General features: G+C 37.6%; 1 long non-coding RNA gene across 2 annotated transcripts; it reads left to right on the top strand.

The window, feature by feature from the left end:
- The first annotated feature begins 318 nt into the window (after positions 1 to 318).
- On the top strand, positions 319 to 12,867 carry LOC125590199. 2 transcript variants are annotated; one of them, XR_007326407.1, is made up of 4 exons: positions 319 to 1,311; positions 1,398 to 1,577; positions 8,912 to 9,058; positions 9,519 to 12,867. It is a non-coding gene; the product is annotated as an uncharacterized LOC125590199 (long non-coding RNA). The 2 variants fall into 2 exon arrangements; XR_007326406.1 differs by having other exon boundaries at positions 713 to 1,311; positions 1,398 to 7,411; positions 7,504 to 9,058; positions 9,519 to 12,857.
- The last annotated feature ends 1,305 nt before the right edge of the window (positions 12,868 to 14,172 follow it).

The raw sequence follows: 14,172 nt of genomic DNA, 5'->3' as shown, positions 1-14,172 counted from the left end.
TTCATATTATTTCTATATTACTCTTGTACACTAATATATTAACTAAAAACAATGTACTATTATATTTATATATATATATATGTATATATATATATATTATTTTTTATAATGCCCATTTTATTGAACTTTACAATGCACTTTTTAACCGCAAATTGTATGGTAAATAAAACAATAGTTAAGTAAATATATGGAGACTTTTTGTTTTCATGTTATTTCTATATTACTCTCGTACACTAATATATTTAACTGAAAACAGTGTACTATTATATATATATATATATATATATATATATATATATATATATATATATTTTATAACGCCCATGTTATTGAATTATACAATGTACTTTTTAACCGCAAATTGTATGATAAATAAAGCAACAGTTAAGTAAATATATAGAGGCTTTTTATGTTATTTCTATATTACTCTTGTACACTAATATGTTTCACTAACAATAATAGGCTATTATATTTTTTTTTATAACCCAATTTTATTGAACTTTAGAAAGAGTTTACATAATTAGGATGTTCAATTATTGGAGGAACATAATAATGACAGACAAATAAATTATCATTTGGGATTCTTGATTTAGCTAAGATGTCTGCCATTCTATTTGCTTTTCTTCCACCCCAAGCAAACGAAATATCTTCAAACCTTTGTATCCACCACTGCAATATATATATCTATATAGATTACTTATTTTTGGACACGAGAAAATTCATAGATGTTTCAATATTATAAAATGATTTTATTTTGATATAATATCTTACGAATATGTATTGAATGTTTTTTTTGTTATTGAATATATTTTTTGGTTTAAATTGATTATTAACACAATAAGAATTAAATTATTTGAAGTTTTGGTCGTTTTTATGTCCATTTTAATTTATTCATATGCAGTAAATATATATTTTAAAACATAAATTTCATATATATTGGAATATTATTTTAATATTTTTTTAATTGTGAAAAAAATTCAAATAATTTAATGAATAAATACAACAAGTCTTTGGTTGAAAATATTGACAATTAAATGTGCCAGTAGAACATGTAATTAGATCAGTTGGACCGTATTTATTATTTCAAATTAGACTAAACCCAACATTACAAAAAAAAAGTTTTGTTTTTCCGGAAAGAGTTAACGCATGTACGATCAGAACCTAACTAATTAATATCTTCCCGTCTTCTCTATTGATGTCGGTTCAGTGAAGATCTCTCATCTTCTCTCTTTACTTCCACCGATTTAACAATCGAAAACAAAAACCATGAAGATGATTCAAATCTAAACCTCACACTGTTAAATTCTAAAGGTTTGATAATTTTCTCGTCTCTAATTTGTTATAAGGTTTAGAGTTCGTTAGAGAAATAGTGATGTGGACTATGTAAATCCTTGTAGATTGGTGCTATTTATACCAAGTCAGATTTTATGTGCGATTCTCATAAGAAATCCAAGTGTATTCAATCTCCGCTCGGACATGCAATTCAATATCAGAAGATTTGAGGAATTTCATCTACGCTTTCCGTATTGACGTAATACTCAATATGAGCTTGATTGAATCAAATTTGACAGACAAAGGTATGGCTATCTTTTTAGTGTAAGATATGATAATCATTTTATTTTTAAAACTCTGATTTTGTATTGTGTCTCAAGAATATATATTACTAATAAGAAACTATAATTACGTATGATGAAAATCATATGGAAGGAATTAAGATAGTGTAACGACCCGATTCCGGTCTCGGAGTTTGTTACCCGGCTAAGTCATATGCATTTATCTGAAGGACATTTATTTGCCTATAAATACCCACCTCCACATTGGTTTCTCCTCCTACAACAAGAAAATAATAAAATCAGAAGTTAGAGAGGAAAAGGAGTGAGAGAAAGAGAGAAAGAAAGTTGGGAACAACTGCATGTTGCCACCAGGAGTCCTCGCCGGAACCACCACACGCCAGGATGTCATCAAGCTCGTAATCACCATCAACCGCAGCTCAAGGTAACCGGAAACTGCCATGTTTTGAGTTAAGTTTCGTCCATTTAGTAATTCGTTGATAACGTCTTAACCGTTGCAAATCTCGTGCATCCATGGCCATCATCGTGTTCCTCTCGACGAGACAAAGCCGTAGCCGCCGACCGCGCCGCAATCGGAGCTCGGATGAGCCCGCACGCGCCTCCGAAAGTTTCGCCTCTGCGCGCGCGTGAGGTACACGAGCCGCCGCCGGAAATCGTCGCCGCCGCCGGTAAGCTCCGCCTTCGCCTCCGGTAAGCTCCGCCGTCGCCGCCGGTGACCGACACCGGTGACTCGGTCAACTCGTCCGAGTCAACTCAGCGAGTCAACTCTGACTCGGTAAACCGGTGGATTGACTGGTTTGACCGGTTTAAATTGATTTCGATTCGGTTAGGGTAAACCGGTCGGTTTAGTCAAATCGATTTCTGGTCAAAGCTTGACCGGGTTGACTTTTCCGCAAACTTTGACCAGTTCCGTTTTCGATCGTTCGAAAGGCGTTCTGACTCGAAATTTCGATCTGATTTCAGATTTGGAGTCCATTTGAGCAGCTGGAGTTCATAGATACCACTTCTTATTATTGCTAAGGTGAGGTTCTATTCCCAAACTTCTCGTACACGGCTTAGGACCTCGAATAAATATAATTTATTTCTAATGTGTTCCGTCTGTGTGAAATTGAGTCTGTCATTGCTTGTTTAGTTTTTAGGTTCTTTGCATACACCGGAACTAGGGTGTTAGAGGATTCAACATTGATTGTTTCACTTAATGTAAATTCTTAGGTAAGACTTTTTTTTTGCCGGGTACAGAGACGGACTTCTGTATGCCGGATTGTATGGGGGTTATGGCCAACTTTAGTCGACCGGTTGAGCTGTAGCCTGGTGTGTGTCGATAAATCGTCTACGGGCGGTGTCCGAGCACTATCTCGAGATGTGTTATGTTTTGGCCTGTTAGTGGGCGGCGAGTGTGCACCTCGCTAGGACCATTGTTTGTTGTTTGGGTACTTTAGGTACTGTGTTTGACATGCATTAGAATTAAATTATATTTATTCGGAGTGCTATGTCCGGGTCCATGGACTTCGGGGTGGCATCCCATACCTCACTGGGCGATTCCTCTGTCGCTCACCCCTCACTCTTCCCCATTTCAGGTGAGACAAACAAGTATGTGATATTTGGACGGACTTGGTGCTACTGGACTTTTCTTTCGGATTTTATTTGGGCATGGGTGAGAGTTGTTGGGTTTATGGACTTTTATATTACGGGATATTGTTGGTGGCCCGTCGTCCTTAGGGTCAGGGAGACGGGTGTCACATTGTTGTATGATGACGCGTCGGGGGTGACACGCTGTCCTCCATATAGGAGGTGACGGGTGTCTCAATTTGGTATCAGAGTGGGTTCCATTCCGGTTCTGTCCCGGGATGACGGTCAGGGGATTCGGTTTTCATCGGTTTTCAACGTTCTTTTTGTTTAAAAAAAATAAAAAAATAAAAAAAAATATTTATTTATATATTTGGAAATTCTTTTAGCACCATTATGTCCAGTAATTACTAACTCAAATGTCTCTTTCTATGACGATGAGCAAAATCATCGTCATTCGTCCTTCGACTATCAGAGTTCTCGCCAGATGTTCAGCAGTTGGGTGATGTCCAAGTTTGTCAGTTTTCTCAAGAGTTATCAGTTCTTCGGTCATTATTTTGAGGTTATCCAGGAGTGGATATGTGACGTTTCTGCCACCAGCCCACTTCAAGCAATCGTTCCACGAGTTTTGTTACTGGAGATTATGTGGTGTGTGGTATGAGCCATTGGTTGGCATGTGTTGTTGTGTGTACGAGTATATTGACTATTTTGGAGGTATATTTGTTTTGTGAACTCGTGGAGATCGCTTTTGAATTGGGTTGCAGCAGCTTGCGTTGTGTGGATGTTGGAGTTACACTTTGGTATGTTTACCAATTTTTGCAGTGTTGATCGTTTCAGAGATGTGTCGGTTTGGACAATTGATATAGGACATTGGGAGCTATTTATATCCATCGCAGTGTACCAATTATGCTTGGAGGACCGATTTGTTCGGAGACTCGTCAGGGATGGAGCTACGTTTTTACGATGTCATCCTTGGGATGGATTGGCTGTCACGGTATCGAGTAGTGTTGGATTTCCTGAGGGCAAGAGTTCCTATTGCTGGAGCAGGTGGAAGTTTTTATTGCATGCATGCTACATACTGAGGAGTTATGGGATACAAGGACAGAGAGATTTTTGACTACCATCTCGATGGTTAAGGCTGATGGACAACATGAGCTGCAGGATCTTCCGGTTATTGCAGAGTATGAGGATATATTTGTGACCTTTGGAACGGTCACCACATGACACATGAGAAACTCTTGTGATTTGTTTGGAGCAAACAGCACCAGTTTCACAAGTTTTATACCGATTAGCACCAGCAGAGATGACAAAGCTGAAAGAGCATGTTGAAGATTCATCAGACAAGGGTTTTATCAGACCGGGTACTTTACCGTGGGGAACATCATCATTGTTGTTGTAAAGAAGAAAGGTGGGAGTTTCAATTTTGTATCGACTACAAAGGTCTGAACAAAGTGACCATTAAAGATAAGTATCGCTTCCGCGCGTTGATGAATTATTGGATTATTTACAGGAAGTTTATAGTTCTTGAAGGTTGACTTAGCATCAGAACACCATCAGATTACTATATTTGAAGAGTATCTACTAAATGTGAATTTTTGTATACATTATGGATATTATGGGACGCAGTGATACCATTTGGCTCGATAAATGCACTGTTTCATTCATGAAGATATGAATGACGTTTTCGTGAACATTTGGATAGGTGTGCGATTGTATTCATCGATGACATCCTGATTTATTTTGGAGTAGAAAGGAGATTTGTGAGCATTTTGCGGATGGTGTTGGATAAGCTTGGAGAGCATCAGCTGTTTGCTAAGTTGAGGAAGTGTAGCTTCTGGCAGAGGAATGTTGGATTTTTGGGTAACATGGTTTTGGAAGCAGAATTTTGATAGATCCAAAGAAGATTAATACCGTTTCGGGGAGGTCGAAACCTAAGAGCGCTACAGAGTGTACTACTGGAAGTTCATCAAGGGTTTCACCGTTATAGTAATGTTGAAGACGTGGTCTACATGTAAAGACATTGAGTGTGGTTAGATAGATTTTTGTTCGTGGAGTTTCACTGAATTGACGCACAACTAATGAAGACACCAGTTTTTGTTCTACCGAGGCTGAGGCTTACTCTGATGTGTCAGATACTGGCTTGAATTTAAAATGAGGTAAGAGGATTAAGTCATTCATATGCATCACGCCAGAGAGGCTGTAGTCGTATTTGCGTTATAGTTTTGGAGATCGTAGTTGTACGGGAAGGAAGTCCAGATTCTATGGGATCATTAGAGTCAGACATTTATCTGCACTCCTTAAAAATTGCATTTGGGCAATGCAGTCGGATTGAGCTGGTAGCAGACTACAGTTTGGATATCGCATACCATCTCGGAAGGACAACCAGGTGACAGATGCCTTGGGTAGGAACATGAGCGACATATCGAGAACCAAAAAGATTTAAGAGCTTATTGGGAGACTTGCTAGTCTCAGATTGTGTGCGGTTACTGTCAAAGGAAAGACATATGGCCTTGAGGATTGGAGCAGGCAGTTTTGCTATGGAGGATACGCCATGCGCAGGTTAGCGTTATGGTTTTGGTTGAATAGATCGAGATTGAGAGTATTGGATATCATACAGTTTCGAGCAGGGTGTAACTGTACTGAAACCGAGTTTGTGTATTGGACGATAAGTTGTTAAGAAACGGGATCTTAAAGTAAACACATCACTCGCGTTTCTCTATCTACCCGGGAAACACCAAGAGGTTCAAAAATAATAAAGTGTTTATATAATTGGCCTAGTATGAAAAAGATTGTAGCCACATTGCGTCGCAAGGACATATAAGTCAGATGGTTTTGCATGAGGATCAGATACCTTTCAGGTTATTGTTGAGCTTGCTTTTGCCGGAGTGGAAATGCGACATGGTGATTATGGATGTTGTTACTGGATTTTAAATCGCCATATGTGGAAAAGATGCCACATGGGTAGTCATGGATACACTTACCAAGTCAGTCCATTTCCTAAAGTAATGTAGAAGGCAGAGATAGCTGATCAGTTGGCGAAGATTTACATCAGCGTGATTTTGAGGTTGCATGGAGCTCTTGTTAGCATTTTATCATATTGCGATTCAAAATTCACGTATACATTTTGGATTCATTCAGAAGGCGTTTGGGACAAGGATCCATAGAAATACAACTTATTATTAGCATACAAATGGTCAGTCATAGAGGACTACTCAGAACTTAAATGATATGTTCAGGGATTGCGTCTTCCAATGGGATGGAAGTTCAGAAAGCATCTACCTCTAATAGTGTTTGCCTATATCGACAGTTATCATTCAAGCAATGAGATGGACCGTATGAGGCTGTTTATGGTAGGCCTTATCATATACTACCTTGTTGGACCAAAGTGGGGTAGCGACGTGAATTAGAACCATCAATGGTTCAAGAGACGGTAGATCAAAGTAGATCAAATGGACATGCTTAAAGTTTGGCTTTAGGAAGCCAATAATCGCCAGGGGACTAATGCAGCTAAACGTCATAAGGATTTGGAGTTTCAGGTAGGCGATCGAGCATACCTGAAAATAAGGACATTTCAGGGAGGATCTAAGATTTGAAAGCTAAAGAAGCTTACTCAGAGATATATGGGACTATATTCTATTTTGGAGCAGATTGGAGCAGTTGCTTATCGTTTGGATTTATCAGCAGAGCTGTCATACTTCCACCGTGACAGTTTTGAGAAAGCTCGTGAGAGAGCTAGAGCTCATTTTACAGCAGCCGCCAATCTACCTTGGCAAGGATTTGTGTGCATCGTGTCTGCCAGTAAAGATATTGGATCACCAAGTGGAAGTGAAGCAGGGTATGATGACCATGTGGGTCAAAGTTCGTACGGAGAGAGATGAGATTCATGAAGAGGCTTCAGAGACCAAGCAGATGGATTATTCAGAGTTTTGTTGCGTGTTGATTGGCAGTCATGGGATGACTCGAATTCGGGGACGAATTCTTTATTAGTGGGGGAGAATTGTAACGACCTGATTCCGGTCTCGGAGTTTGTTACCCGGCTAAGTCATATGCATTTATCTGAAGGACATTTATTTGCCTATAAATACCCACCTCCACATTGGTTTCTCCTCCTACAACAAGAAAATAATAAAATCAGAAGTTAGAGAGAAAAAGGAGTGAGAGAAAGAGAGAAAGAAAGATGGGAAAAGCTGCATGTTGCCACCAGGAGTCCTCGCCGGAACCACCACACGCCAGGACGTCATCAAGCTCGTCATCACCATCAACCGCAGCTCAAGGTAACCGGAAACTGCCATGTTTTGAGTTAAGTTTCGTCCATTTAGTAATTCGTCGATAACGTCTTAACCGTTGCGAATCTCGTGCATCCAAGGCCATCATCGTGTTCCTCTCGACGAGACGAAGCCGTAGCCGCCGACCGCGCCGCAATCGAAGCCCGGATGAGCCCGCACGCGCCTCCGGAAGTTTCGCCTCTGCGCGCGCGTGAGGTACACGCGCCGCCGCCGGAAATCGTCGCCACCGCCTTCGCCGCCGGTAAGCTCCGCCTTCGCCGCCGGTAAGCTCCGCCGTCGCCGCCGGTGACCGCACCGGTGGCTCGGTCAACTCGTCCGAGTCAATTCATCGAGTCAACTCTGACTCGGTAAACCGGTGGATTGACTGGTTTGACCGGTTTAAATTGATTTCGGTTCGGTTAGGGTAAACCGGTCGGTTTAGTCAAATCGATTTCTGGTCAAAGCTTGACCGGGTTGACTTTTCCGCAAACCTTGACCAGTTCCGTTTTCGATCGTTCGAAAGGCGTTCTGACTCGAAATTTCGATCTGATTTCAGATTTTGAGTCCATTTGAGCAGCTGGAGTTCATAGATACCACTTCTTATTATTTCTAAGGTGAGTATCTATTCCCGAACTTCTCGTACACGGCTTAGGACCTCGAATAAACATAATTTATTTCTAATGTGTTCCGTCTGTGTGAAATCGAGTCTGTCATTGCTTGTTTAGTTTTTAGGTTCTTTGCATAAACCGGAACTAGGGTGTTAGAGGATTCAACATTGATTGTTTCACTTAATGTAAATTCTAGCTAAGACTTTTTTTTGCCGGGTACAGAGACGGGCTTCTTTATGCCGGATTGTATGGGGGTTACGGTCAACTTTAGTCGACCGGTTGAGCTGTAGCCTGGTGTGTGTCGATAAATCGTCTACGGGCGGTGTCCGAGCACTATCTCGAGCTGTGTTATGTTTTGGCCTGTTAGTGGGCAGCGAGTGTGCACCTCGCTAGGACCATTGTTTGTTGTTTGGGTACTTTAGGTACTGTGTTTGACATGCATTAGAATTAAATTATATTTATTCGGAGTGCTATGTCCGAGTCCATGGATTCGGGGTGGCATCCCATACCTCACTGGGCGATTCCCCTGTCGCTCACCCCTCACTCTTCCCCATTTCAGGTGAGACAAACAAGTATGTGATATTTGGACGGACTTGGTGCTATTGGACTTTTCTTTCGGATTTTATTTGGGCATGGGTGAGAGTTGTTGGGTTTATGGGCTTTTATATTACGGGATATTGTTGGTGGCCCGTCGTCCTTAAGGTCAGGGAGACGGGTGTCACATTGTTGTATGATGACGCGTCGGGGGTGATACGCTGTCCTCCATATAGGAGGTGACGGGTGTCTCAGATAGAAACATTGCGTTATTTATAGTCGTTTGTGGCTTTAGCTGGACTTGATTATTGTAGTAGACTTGTATGTGATTACCTCTTTTATGTAGTGATCGTCTTTTATTTTGCAGATCAACTGTTTTCTTCTGATGCACGCTGTGTAAAAAAAAAAAAGTGCTCTTTTAGAGGAAGAGTTGGAAAACGAATTTGAAGATGAAATCGACAGTATTTTCGCCATCATATACCTGAAACAGAGCACGGAGAAATAGCTGAAAAGGGTAAACCCAACTTAAAGCCTAAAATATTATGTGGTCATGCTTGTGTTTTTGATCACCTTATAGTTTCTATCGTTTTTTTTTTTCTGATAAGACTGATATGAAAACATTTTAGAATTATCGAGGATTACAAGTAAGAACGAATCATTGCCTTATCTATTGCTGCTTGTGGCTGTAGCCTGATTAATGGTTTGTTGGTCTATACGGGAATCCTGTGAAATGGAAATTTTCTCTATAAACCTCCATTATCCAACCGGTAGACTGCGATGAACACGATACATTAGAGTTATTTTGCAACTGGCATGAATTTTTACAACCTACGAGAGAAAAAACTAATATTAATAAAATTCAACCTAATAAAACTCAACCTAATAAAAATGTGATATAGTCCAGACAGATTATGAAACACGATTATAAATTGTTTTTGGACTAACAATATATGACTTGAATTTTTATCTTACAGTTTTGCCTGCAAGGATGCCCTTTGAGAGTTTCTCCTGCATAGCTGGTATTTTGCTTCCATGAATGGAGTAATTTCACACGAACTCCCCGACCGTTCTTAAGAGGTTTGACATCCTTAAGAAGAGACAGACTTTTTGCATTACATTTTTTCTGTGAACTGTGAATGTGTAGAAGGTAAAAGTCAGAGTAGATATATATGGATCTTAGAATCTAGGTTAAGAGGCTATATATGGCGAGATTAGAACCAGAATGGTATATCATAATATTCCATTTTAAACAAAATCGTATCAACCCGAATATATTCTCTACTCAACCGCTTGTTATTGTTAAAACTGAACCGCATAATATGGATATAGGTCTTTAATGATTAGATCTTATAGGTGATCTGAAAGATTTGAAACTAAATAAGATTCTTGTAATTGTACAGTTAAATAATAAGGTAAACGTGTCGGTTTAGAAAAAAAAAGAAGCAAAAAACGTTGTGTTTAATGTCAGTGGCATAAAGTGGTAATTATTGAGCAAAACTCTGGGCTAAGTACAAAATGTACTTCTGTTTTAATAGTTTAGATTGTAGAGTTTTGATTGAGTATGTCTTTCTAAACCATAACAACATATGGTCAGAAACTCGTAGTCCCATTTCTATGACTTCCTATCAACAAGTTTGGCTACTACCAAACCAACATCTATTTATGCATTCTCCAATTCTATGACTGAAAAGCTAACATAAAACTTATATCCATGTAAAAGATAATCTGTAACATTAAGTGTGTGTAGATTTTAAAAACAAACCCCATCAGAATGTAGTAAGCTAGATAAGGCCATACTTTTATGCTTCTTATTTTCACTATCTAGTGTCATTTATAAGTTTTCTCATGGTTACACAGCCTACACGTCAAGCTTCTCGTTAGTCTTTCAATATCCAACCTCTCAGCTTTCATTTTTCCCCTCCTCCCTTTTTCCCTTATGTTCGTCAATGCTTTTTAGAGTTTTTGTATTATAGTCATGTGAATCATTCTTCATAATAATCAATCATCGATTTGTAGAATGCTGAAGCTTGCATTCCCACTATCATTCATGCAAGAACATAGATATTTCACAGACATAAGCTTTGAAAAAGCACTATAAATTGATAATTAATCTAGCATAAAATTAGGAGAAATACTTGCAACCATTTTGAGGTGAAGCCACAATATTTTTTCATGACTGCATATTCAATTTGATCAAAACTTACATTTTGAGCATTCTTCCCGAGCAATCAAATCTTTTGAGATAGCTTTTGTTAGTGGTTAAGGCTAATAGAGTGTGTAAATAAATTCAGTACTCCTTTGACCCCAAATCGACAATTACAAAATTTTAATCCGATGCAATTCTTTCATATTACAATGTGTATTTTCCCCCATATATATGTCTTTTTCAACTCTATATTTGTCATCCTTATTAATGATAGCAAGTTGTTAGCTGATATGCTCAAATTACCCTAGAAAAACTCTCTCAAATAAATGATCAATTTCAGTACTTAAGGATCAAATCCACAGAGTTTCTATCTTTCACACACTAGACTTGAGTTTCAGATTAAGCTAAGTAAAAAATGTAAAGCAGTAAATCAAAGCAATAATTAGATAGAGGAGTTGTAAAACATATGGGAAAGGGTCCTAGACTTAAGGTTTCATTCAGGTTATTAGAACTCAAATCTATAGATACTAAGGGTTTTATCCTAGAACTCGAATTCAATAAGTAAGATATTCAGCTTTTGCTGTGAGTCTAATCAGATGTCTAAATCCTAGAATTGAATGTGAATTCTGGAAGAGTGTTGATCGATACTACAGAGTGTCGATCGATACCTCTTATAGACAAGTTTTAATATGTAGATCGATTTGTTCACTACATTAATTAAACCAGCTCTCGCATGCACCTAACAACCTAGCTCAGTAAGATTCAGTTCATGCAATTGACCAGCTCTCGCATGCGCCTAACTATCCTATGATCAAGTTTCTCGTTAATTGCTCTAGAAAAAAAACAATTAGAAATCCTGTGAAGGATACAATAAATCACCCTAGCAATTTATATTCAGAAGTTTATTTAAAACCCTAGAAAATCCCTAAACCTAACAATGGATCTACCAATACATGATAGATGAAACATAAATGATAGATGGATAAATATAATATAAATCAATAGAAAACCAAAGGAGTTTCAAGAGGAATATAAAAGAGTTCATCTCTTCTCTCCTAACCTAAAACCTAAGAATAATATAAAGCTTAGCCGTCTGGCATAGAAAACATATATAGGGTTATGTCACGTCCTAGGGTCTTCTGTAAATAAGGAAAACTTTGAGGCAAAGTTGCTTTTTTTGAAACTTCATTAAAATACGTCAGTTTGATGATTTGGAGGAGTGTCGATCGCAACCAGTGTGGCTTTGGTCGACACTTGTTAATTCTCGACAGCTTCCTCTCGTGAGTCAGACGGACCACTTTTCAGTAAAACAATCATAATGTTTTCTCTAAGATCCTGATTAACCTCAGACCAGTGGCATTAGAAATTGAACTCTAGGTTCTATCTTGTGTCAAAATATGAGCTCAATTTAACCGTTGGAAGGCTTCCATCCATAGCTAAACTTCGGACGCATCTACACAACTCTGCATCTCAAAACGCTTCAAAATCTCCAAAGTTCTCTAAAACGTACATGAACCTAAAAAAAACTTTAAAACAGACTTCAAACACATATAATATAGACTCTAAAAGGACTTGTACCATGTTCTAAAAGTGGTAAAAAACCCATTGTATATAAACTTCCACAGACTTCTCAAGCAAATCACAGAATAGTCATGTGAGGTTTGAAAACGCAGACTTTCGTTTTTGTATTGTTTTTCTTTAAAAGCTTCGTCTTTTGGTAATTGCTAGAAGACTTTCGTTTCGTATTGTTCTATGGTGTTTTCGGCGAATGCTAATTTTGCCTTTTCGTTTCGACTGAGTTTGTGTTTCTGTCGCAAGCAAAGTAAATTTGTTACTCTTTCTAATTACCCCATGTTGTTTCAATTCCCGAAGACATTGGGGATTTCAAGCATAGGTGCTATGTCGATTGAACGAATCTCTTGGAGTTTTTACACAGAGTTTCTATGCTTACGTTTTATGAGTCAATGGTTACAAAGTTGCACCCTATACAAATGTTTTCTTGGCAAAAAAGAGAAGAAAGAAAAACAAGAAAATCATTTGAGATAAAGAGCACATGGGTATTTAAGTTGACTTCAGATCGGTCATATAGCCATACGATTTGGATCCATCTTCTACTCCTCACACTACAAGAATTGATCAAATTAGCTAAGGACGAGTGACAACATTTCCGTAGCCATAGTCATTAGCTACGTAAATAACGACGGATGGCAACAAAACTAAATCTTGAAAAATTTGTAGCTAAGTTTATAGCAGTATTTAGCTATTAGCTACATATGAGATCTGTAGATATTCCATAGCTTAAAAAAAAGAAAACTATATATGTTTTTGTTGCTAAATGACCGCAATGGTGTGGCATCACCAATCATTGCAGCATGGCAATAATTTAATAACATCGAAGAAAAAAATAGTAAGTGTTTAATTTAGGATATATAAATTCATTTCTGTAATATCTTATGTAACAACTGAGAATAAAATACATCGAATTATTGTTTCATATAAACATATAAAATATAAAAGATAAATTATATATCATAGGGTTGACAAAAAATATATATATAGAATAAAACAAAAGTCATGATCTTTGGCTTATAGTTTAAATGATAAGGTTTGGGGGTTTAGGGTATAATAAGGGTATAGAGGATTTAGGTTCTATGGATGATATAAAAGATGGGAAACTAAAACCCTAAGAAAGAAAATTGTCATTATTATTTCTTACTAGGTTCGTGTCCGCGCGTAGCGCGGATTATGTATTTATATTTTTTTCTGTTTAGATAAATATGAATATGTGTTATTGATAGTTTCATCATTTTGTATCAAAAAAACCTACAAACTTTGTACATGAAAAAGTACGATAAGATTTTGGGTTCCATTTTGTTAATGTTTTGTTGATGATTTCATATGGGTGTAAATTTTATTTGTAACGCTAAATTCATGTATATAAGTACCAATCTGCACATAATGGTAGAGTAAACTTAGTATTGCTCATTTTGAATAGGTTTGAGTGAGAAATAAATTATATAATTGATCAGAGATAGTTAGTGGTTCTACTTGGTGTAGCATAAAAGTAAGAATTATTATAGAATTTTTGTTAAGCAAAGAATAATATCAATACATGATGTCAAAATATAAAGAACATAGGCTAGTGAAAGAAATTATACCGAAAACATTGGCTTTTTTAAATCAAGTTGTGGATTTGTGGTGGCGTAGACTTTGGTTCCATTGTTTTTATTTCTAGTTTTATCTTTACAAATTTGTATGAAGCATTCTCCATCTTCTTGTTGAAGTATAATCAGGTTCCTTAAGAGATTTTAAGAGATTTTGGAAGGGTTCACAAAATAATGAACCCCACAACTATATACACATATACAATATATACATATACATTTATGGCAAGTTTAGAACTCCAGTTGGATAGAACCTCCATTAGAGCTCTTAAATAGAAGATGATATTAATTTCCCTAATATTAATGAAAGTAGTTAGA

The sequence above is a fragment of the Brassica napus genome, chromosome C7, assembly GCF_020379485.1.
Source record: "Brassica napus cultivar Da-Ae chromosome C7, Da-Ae, whole genome shotgun sequence".
Lineage (NCBI taxonomy): Eukaryota > Viridiplantae > Streptophyta > Magnoliopsida > Brassicales > Brassicaceae > Brassica > Brassica napus.
Note: the sequence above shows the minus strand (reverse complement) of the source record. Positions and strands in the feature narration are given on the sequence as shown.